The following is an 8782-nucleotide window of genomic DNA, read 5'->3' as shown; positions in this document are numbered from 1 at the left end:
AAAACGACTCTGTGCGTATTTGTGTTGACCTCACTCACCTCAATGAAGCAGTGTGCAGAGAAAAGTACATCCTGCCTTCGGTTGAACAGACACTTGGATCCCTGGCGGGAGCAAAAGTCTTCAGTAAGTTAGACGCAAACAGAGGCTTCTGGCAGGTTCCATTGTCACCAGAGTCAGCACACTACACAACGTTCATTACACCCTTTGGGCGCTTCCACTTTAACAGACTTCCCTTTGGAATAGCGTTAGCCCCAGAACATTTTCAGCGTAGAATGTCAGTGATCCTTAATGGGCTGCCAGGTGTGGTTTGTCACATGGATGACATCCTCATTTGGGGACAGGATCAACAGGAACACAACGCCAGACTGCACACAGTGCTCAATAAACTACAAGAGGCCGGTGTCAAGCTCTTTAAGTTTGTGCAGCTTCCCCGCTTGAAAGGGATTGATGCATCTACCACAGGTGTTTAACTGGATTTCACTCAATGACCAGGCAGATCTTTTGTTTTCCTTTTTCTTTAATCTTCTTTTCGGCCATAGTCAGCCATAGGTGAAAAACCTTTAAATACAAACCAAAAAACCAAAATACAAATTATGTTTGTTATCACACATCTGCAAATATTGTAAACATTCCCAAACACATTTTCTTTTTTAAACACATCAATGCAGTGCGCAAGCTTTGTAGTACAATATTTTCTTGAGTATTTTTAAATGCTCAAATTATGTAATTCACTAACAATTGTACATACACCTTGAGAAATACTGCTTTCTATTAAAGTGTTAAATTAAATAATCAATCTGCATTAGAACTTGAGCAGTAACAATAGTATTGATAACCAGCTTCTCTTAACCATATGCAAGCATTAACAGTCTTCCATATGCAGACCAACAATAAACAATGGTGCCGCTCGTAAACAGGCGACCAGCTCACGGCACAGTGCTAATGCTACGTAAGCTAGCGGCAGCCGCGATTCTTTAGCAACTCGCTTCAAAGTCTTTTACCATAGTCGGCAACCATTCCCTTACCGGCTGCCTCCCTGGCTTTGTAGATACTTCAGTTCCACACAATATTCATGTTGGCGACAACTTATTGAAAGAATTTTGCTGGGCTTTTCCCGAAAGTGGCAACTTCCTTTTGCTCCCAGTTCGCCTTTTTTTCCTTCCCGACAGAAACCCAGACACAAGATTAGTTCCGCCCTCCAGTCTGTCACGTTTACTTTTTTTCCTCAGGGCTCTCCACCTCCTACTCGGTTTGACTTGACAGCCGGTGTCACACTAAACCTGGAGAAATGTGACCTGGGCCCTGTTTCAGGAAGCCGGTTTAGTGGAAAAACTGAGTAAGTATACCCTGAGTTAACGAAAACTCTGGGTTTTCGGTTTCACAAAGCGAGTTCAGATGAAGCCTCAGTGAGTCACCATGACGACACACTCCGTGAAGCTAACCTGCCCCCTAGCAGGTTTACTACAACTAACCCTGACTGTCTCCGCCCCTTTGTCGGAAACCTGACAGTAGGAAGTGTCGGACATGGCGTGCCCCTTCCTTGAAAGCCCCCGCGGAGTATGGGGGTGCCTACTGGGGTCAGCGGGGGAGCTGGCCCCAGGGAGGGGTCACTTGCCCCTCCCTTCCTTCCCTCCCCATCTCCAGCTGCCTCCCTCTTCCCGCTCCACCACAACCACCCACACATGCAGGGCCTTGGAGTAGGGGTATGTCACCAGGGTGCAGAGGAGGCTACCCCCCCCTCTGTCCCCTTCTGGCTGCCCCTGCCTCAATTTTATCCCACAACTTAGACATTCACATTACTCACACTCTCATTACACATACATATAGGATCTTGGGGGTGGGCACGATACACGGAGTCCAAATTACCATCAGGTGTACACCTCACCCCTGGCGTCGTTGCCCACCTCTCAATTTTAAATACACGTAGACATTGAGGGCTAGCAGGAGGGACTATGCGCTTACCTGCTGCTCTCTGGCAGGTAGCTCCATGCCCTCCTGGGTTTTAATTGCACCTTAGAACACACAAGCATCAACACTACAATGAGCGGGTGGAGGGAGGTTTGGAGTCTTCTCTCACCCCCATTCTCTGCGGCCTGCTGGAGCGGGGGGGCTAGGAGGAGTTGGCCGTCCGACTGCGGTCTGGAGTGTGGGGCCTCCCTGCTGCTGCGGAGTCGGGGCGGTCTGCCTCTCCCCACCGCAGGGAAAAGGGTAACACCACCTGGGTCTGGGTGCAGTTCCCCCCTCCAGGGGCAGGGTACCTAGACCCGGTTCGTAGAGTACGCTTGGGGAGTGTGATCGTGTGTACAGCGTCTCTTTATGTCTGTCTCCACGTTGGTTGAGTGTGGAGTAAGTGCATATGAGAGCATGAGGGTGGGAATGGATGTTTGTGTCTGTGTGTGCCTGTATGTCTGTGTCTATATGTCAGGTTGGGTATCAGACGCCACCTCTCTGAGGGACATCTCAGGCCCTCCAAGGTTTGGAGGCCTATCTCCACCCACCACCACTTCCCCTGCCGGTGGCGGACTCCCTCTGGTGTCGGTGCGTTGGTGGTTCCTTGTGTCTGGGGGTGGGCGTCCGGGTACACACCGGCTCACTCCTTGGCGGCCGCTTATCGGGGCCTGGAGCCTGGGGCTCGCTCGGGCCACTTCGGAGGTGGGGTGCCCCTCTGTTGGTCTTCCTTGGTCTCTTGTGTTCTGGGGGCCTCTGGATGTCTGGAGTTTTGATCTCCTCCATACCTGCTTCATACCCTGGAGGACGGGGCTGTGGCTCCCCACACTCCCTAGCAGATCGTTACATGGAGAAACCTTTGGAATGCAAGCATGCTGATCCACACAGGTATGCACACAGGTGTACACACGGGTATTCACAGACGCGGACTACAGCTTTCTTGGCTGCTGCCTCAAAGCACATTGTGCGCTGTCTATCTTGCGTGCTGCACAATATCGTTTATTATTTAGTATCTACTGATATCTACTGCTAGCTAGTTTATTGTGATGGTGCCGTTTTTTTTATTATGTTGCTCTTTGTTGTTTGCTTTCTCTTCTGTTTTTTTTCTCTCCATACAGGTGACCCAGGTGTTTTGTTTTTTTTTTTGTTTGTTTTTTTCTTTCTTCCCCCCCTTCTCACCGTCTCTTCTCCCCTTTGGTTTTCTCTCTCTCCCTCTCTTTCTTTCATTCTCTCTCCCTGTCCTATCCCCCAGTCATGTCTGTCCCGTTTGTAGCAACTGAAAATAAAATAAATTCATAATTATAATAAAGGTCAATCAAATGGACCAATATGGCAAGGCCATGATGATCCACTTGGTAAAATAAATCCGCTTGGCATCTTTCTTGGCCTTAAGACAACAATTCTGATGGCAAAGATCCAAACGGGACACAAAAAAAAAAAAAAAAAAAAAAAAAAAAAAAAAAAAAGCCAGTAGATCGTGAAGCCCAAATTCTCCGCAGAGCTCTCCGCCGGGAGAGAGTGATCAGAGCGCGTTTGGACATTTTATCATTTCCTGATGATTTTCTGTGCGAACGTTACCGTTTCTCAGCACAATCTATAAGTTATTTGAATAACATCCTCAGGCCATATATTACGCATGTGACACATCGCGGACATGCTCTCAGTTCATTACATATTATTTGTATTGCACTTCGGTTTTTTGCAAACGGGAGCTTTCTGTATAATATTGGTGACGCTGAGCACGTTTCCAAGGCTACCGTCTGTCGGGCAGTCAGGAATGTTACAGTTGCACTGAAACGTCTCCTGTACTCGTTTGTGGTGTTCCCCGGTCATAGACCCACAAGATTTATCAAAGAGGGATGCCACAAAATTGCAGGTAGCAGGATGACAAAACTTAATTCATGATGTGGTGATACTTGAACTACTACTTAAATTTTACATTTATTTTCACGGTTCCCAGGCGTGATTGGCTGTACAGATGGCACTCACATTCCAATCATTGCTCCTTCAGTAAATGAAGGAGACTATGTGAACAGGAAGTCTTTCCACAGCATTAATGTACAGGTACATAGTTCCCTGTAGCATTTCAAACTAACAAATTATTTCATTATAGTAATGGATGCTAATTTGTGTTCTCTGCACTGTGAAGATCATATGTGATGCTGCCAACATTATCACAAATGTGGAAGCCAAGTGGCCAGGCTCTGTCCATGACTCACAAATATTCCGTGAATGTACACTGAGCACAAAATTTGGACATGGTGAGTTGAGAATACTTTAAAATATATAAAGACCAATTGCTTCAGGGACATTTGAACTGAAGTGTATCCTTCTGTCTTAGGAGAGTTCACTGGCTACTTGCTTGGTGATAGGGGGTATCCATGTTTACCCTATTTGCTTACCCCTTACCCTGACCCTGAACCGGGCCCACAGCAGCGATATAATCTGGCTAATTGCAGGACAAGAGCCAGAATTGAAATGACTATCGGAATGCTTAAGGCCCGGTTCCAGTGCCTGCAAAGACTCAGGGTCACCCCAGAAAGGGCATGTGACATTATTGTGGCATGTGTGATTCTTCACAACATTGCCACAATTAGAGGAGAACACTGTCCTTCTGAACCAAACATCAGCAGTGATCCAAACCATGAACATCCTGACCCTCCCACGGACATACAAGATGGAAGCGCAGTCAGAGACACCATATGTCACAATCATTTCTTTTGACCCATCACCTCAACATGTTGAAAGAAGAATAAACAGATTTTTGTTCAACTGGCTTTATTGGTCGCCTGTGTTTCCTGTACACAAAGTATTAAAAGATGTAAACCTCATAAAGTGTCTCTGTTGCTTCCTCCTCTGTAACAGCTGTCAATGTTTCTTCATTATTTTCCTGTAGTAAAGAAATAAACAACATTGCTGTTCTACTGTAAACTCATTAATCTGTGGAGTATTACTCACAACTGCATGTTGGTCTGGCTCAACAGGAGGCTGCACCAGATGCAGTACACCACCACCATCAACTGATAGATATGAGGTTTATACAGGTCACTTATAACTTACAAGGGACCAAATGGCAATTAACAAACATACCAATCACCTTACACTTCATTGTCATATTGCTTTCAAAGACAACCAAGACTGAGGGAAGGCAAAATCAGTAGGAAAATAACTTCACTACAAAATAATCCATTATGGTAAAGAGTTTATCAAATGAATGAGTAGCACTGCAAAGGTGACTGTGAAGACAGGATGTATGCACATCATGTATTATTTTGAATTTACCCCCTATGTAGGCACTTGTGTCTTGCGGGGTTATTGACTCAGAGGATGTCCCCGCAGAGATGCCTTCGGCCACAGGGCGCCCACTGTTTTGGCTGAGGGCCAACTGCTCAGCCTCTGTGAGTGGTGGTGGTGGAGGACCCCCACCTGTTTTTCGGGCCTCCGCTTTTTTTCTGTTGGCTATAACGGGTCACATTTGAGCATACAGAGTAAGCAAATATGTACTTGTAATGTGCTCAGATAATTTCAATAAGTGCTTACAGAAAGAAAATTAATGTAGCCTCTAACTGCAATTGATTTACATCGGACAAACAGACCAAGCACTATGGCTCATAATACAATTACACCTCACCTGTTTGGACTATATTTTTATATTTCATTTTTACTTGCTGCCAGGAACGTTTGGGGCCTGTTGGGTTGCACCTGCGCTCACATCACATCACAAAATAAAATGTATAAAATAAAAAATATAAATATATAAAATAACGTGTTAAATGGGTGGAAATCCCTAGATCAATGTTTAAATTAACACTCACGCATTGACTCTGTCGGCTATGTTTTGCCATGCATGCTCCCTTTCTTTTGCAGCTGGGGCTGTGTTACTTTTTTTCTGCAAAATTTGCATGTTATCGGCATATGCTGCCATCAGAATTTCGGCGTCAAGCGCTGTAAAATACATTGACCGCGCCTTCTTTCCCTCCGTCTCCATGGTGACTCGCTTAATCTGTGCTCCACTATCAGGGCTTTATGTATCCTCGTGCGCGAGCTTAACTTGGGGTTAAAGCAACTCCGCGTTGATTGAACTAATTGTTATCAGCCTTTCTGAAACCGAATATTCCGAGTTGGACAGTTCGGGGTTACTCAACCCTGAGTATCGTTTTTCACTCTGAGTTTTCTAAACCGGCTTCCTGAAACAGGGCCCTGAGCAAACAGGAAGTGAAGTTCCTCGACACATTTTGTCTGCGGAGGGAGTACAGCCAGACCCAGACAAAATTAGAGGATCACAGCAATGAAAGAGCCATCAAACGTCAGTGAAGTGCGCAGCTTTCTCGGGATGGTTAACCAATTAGGCAAATTCATCCCAGGACTGGCCGAAAAAGACAAGCCCCTAAGAGACCTGCTCTCGAAGAAAAATCAGTGGGTTTGGAGCTGCGCACAGCAAAAAGCGTTCAATCAGCTAAAAGGCGATCTGACGTCAACTCCCATTCTTGCACTCTATGACCCAAACAAAGAGTTAAAACTGTCTGCAGATGCTTCCTCCTATGGACTGGGAGCAGTCCTATTTCAAAAAGAGGGAGAGCAATGGAGACCTGTTGCATATGCGTCTCGTTCTTTAACGGAAACAGAACAGAGGTATGCACAGGTGGAGAAGGAGGCGCTTGGACTAACATGGGGTTGTGAAAGATTCAAAGATTTTCTCATCGGGAGACACTTCTCCTTAGAGACTGACCACAAGCCACTCGTCAGCCTGCTAGGACAGCAAGCTCTAACCGAGCTTCCACCCAGAATCCAACGGTTCCGCCTAAGGCTCATGAGGTACAGTTACACCATCTCACACACTCCAGGCAAAGCACTCCTCACAGCAGATGCACTGTCACGTGCACCCGTTAACCAAGACCCTGATTCTAAGGCTACAGCTGAACTACTGGATGACACAAATATATATGTGGATGAAATAGTCAAATGCATGCCTGCTACCTCGACATACATCACACAGTTAAAGGAACAGCTTAAAACCGACAGCATATGCTCAGATGTCATGGCTTTTTGTCAGAGCAGCTGGCCAGAATACAGCCATCTCATAGGCTCAATTAAAGCATATTGGCCACACAGAGACACCTTAACGGTACACGACCATCTGCTACTGAAAGGCACAAGACTAGTGATCCCTACTGCTATGCGCCACTCTGTCCTCATTGCCCTACACGAGGGACATCAGGGAATGTCTAGATGCAGAGAGAGAGCCAGGGAGACAGTATGGTGGCCTGGTCTGAGTGGGCAAATAAATGAACTTGTGAAAAACTGCACCATATGCATCAAAGAGCGTACCAACCCAGTGCAACCTTTAATGCCAAGCCAACTCCCTGAGAGACCATGGCAAAAAGTTGGAGCAGACCTTTTTACGTTTAACAACAGCAACTATGTGCTTCTGGTGGACTACTACTCTAAATTTGTGGAAATAGCCAAACTTACTCCCACAAGATCGGAGGATGTTATAGTGCATCTAAAATCAATCTTTTCCAGACATGGGATTCCAGAGTTTCTCTACAGTGACAATGGACCTCAGTTTTCAAGCCAACAGTTCAAAGACTTTGCAGCAGCTTATGGGTTCAGGCATGTAACAAGCAGTCCAAGATTTGCACAAAGCAATGGTGAGGCTGAGCGTCATGTCCAAACTGTGAAAAGTCTGCTAAAGAAAGCAAAAGACCCATATCTTGCACTTCTAGCTTACAGAGCAACCCCATTGGCTAATGGATATAGCCCTGCGCAACTACTAATGGGACGAAGACTGCGCACGTCAGTTCCCCAGCTTCCTTCTTTGCTCAATCCCAGCCTGCCCAACAAGGCTACAGTGTTGACAAAAGCGAGAGAGAGAGTGATGAAGGACAGTGTTGCGTACAACAGGAGACATCGTGTGACAGAACTTCCTCCACTCTCACCGGGACAACCAGTGTGGATTACAGACACTAGGCGTGAAGGGACTGTCATCTCCTCTCACTCCACACCCCGCTCATACATTGTCGAGACCCCTTCAGGAGCCATCAGGAGAAATAGGCATCACCTCCAGCCATTGCCAGATGCCACACCAAAGTTACAAACCCCAATTACGCCTGTCAGTCCAACAGAGAACGCCCTGCCTGCTTCAAACCTATCGGTGACTACAACTCTGACTCCTAAGACAGAAGACCCAGGTCCTGTCAGAACTAGGGCTGGCAGGGTTGTCAAAAAACCACAAAGACTGGACTTGTGAAAATAAACAAAACAAAAAAGAAAAACATGGGTTTAAAAGTAAAGGAAAAAAGGTTGAAGAGAAAGAAAAGTTTCTATGAAAGGTTCTAAGAAAAAAAAAAGAGTACAGTTTTCATATATGCAGTAAATGTTCTTGTAAGTTTGATGTTTTCAGCGAAAGGAGGATGTGGTGTAATCTGTTTGAGCATAACCTGTTTTATTGTGAAAGGGGGTTCTGAAACAGGAAGTAGACAATAAAGGTCGGAGTTTGAGTGCTCTACAAGGTGTCGCTTGAATCCTTGCCTAAAACCACGAACAGTCACTGTGGAGCTCAGCCAGGACCCCAAAACGGTGAACATCTCCTCCACCAGCTTTCTCGCCATCATCAGTTGCACTCTGGTCCGGCACCGCGTAGGCCTCTGGCCACTTGTGAAATAGTCCATAGCCACCAACACATACCGGTTCCCTGACTCTGTGATGGGGAAAGGCCCTAGGACGTCCACTCCCATTCTTTCCATTGGGGCCCCCACCAGGTACTGCTGAAGGGGGGCAGTGGAGCGTTGAGTTGGGCCCTTCTGTGCCATGCAGGTGTCACAGCAGTGCACAT

General features: G+C 46.3%; 3 long non-coding RNA genes across 4 annotated transcripts; 1 reads left to right on the top strand and 2 right to left on the bottom strand.

Moving 5' to 3' along the window:
- Positions 1–499: 499 nt before the first annotated feature.
- On the bottom strand, positions 500–1540 carry LOC121812857. Its single transcript, XR_006053371.1, has 2 exons — positions 1026–1540; positions 500–558 (listed from the first exon to the last, which is right to left on the bottom strand). It is a non-coding gene; the product is annotated as an uncharacterized LOC121812857 (long non-coding RNA).
- Positions 1541–3952: 2412 nt separating this feature from the next.
- LOC121812858 lies at positions 3953–4386 on the top strand. 2 transcript variants are annotated; one of them, XR_006053373.1, is made up of 3 exons: positions 3953–4011; positions 4097–4208; positions 4289–4386. It is a non-coding gene; the product is annotated as an uncharacterized LOC121812858 (long non-coding RNA). The 2 variants fall into 2 exon arrangements; XR_006053372.1 differs by lacking the exon at positions 3953–4011 and having other exon boundaries at positions 4034–4208.
- Positions 4175–5439, bottom strand: LOC121812859. The gene is made up of 2 exons (XR_006053374.1): positions 5230–5439; positions 4175–4837 (listed from the first exon to the last, which is right to left on the bottom strand). It is a non-coding gene; the product is annotated as an uncharacterized LOC121812859 (long non-coding RNA).
- Between the last annotated feature and the right edge of the window lie 3343 nt (positions 5440–8782).

Source organism: Haplochromis burtoni, unplaced genomic scaffold, assembly GCF_018398535.1.
Source record: "Haplochromis burtoni strain Fernald_Lab_line unplaced genomic scaffold, NCSU_Asbu1 Contig_894, whole genome shotgun sequence".
NCBI classification, from domain to species: Eukaryota; Metazoa; Chordata; class Actinopteri; order Cichliformes; family Cichlidae; genus Haplochromis; species Haplochromis burtoni.
This window is presented reverse-complemented; position numbering and strand designations above follow the sequence as displayed.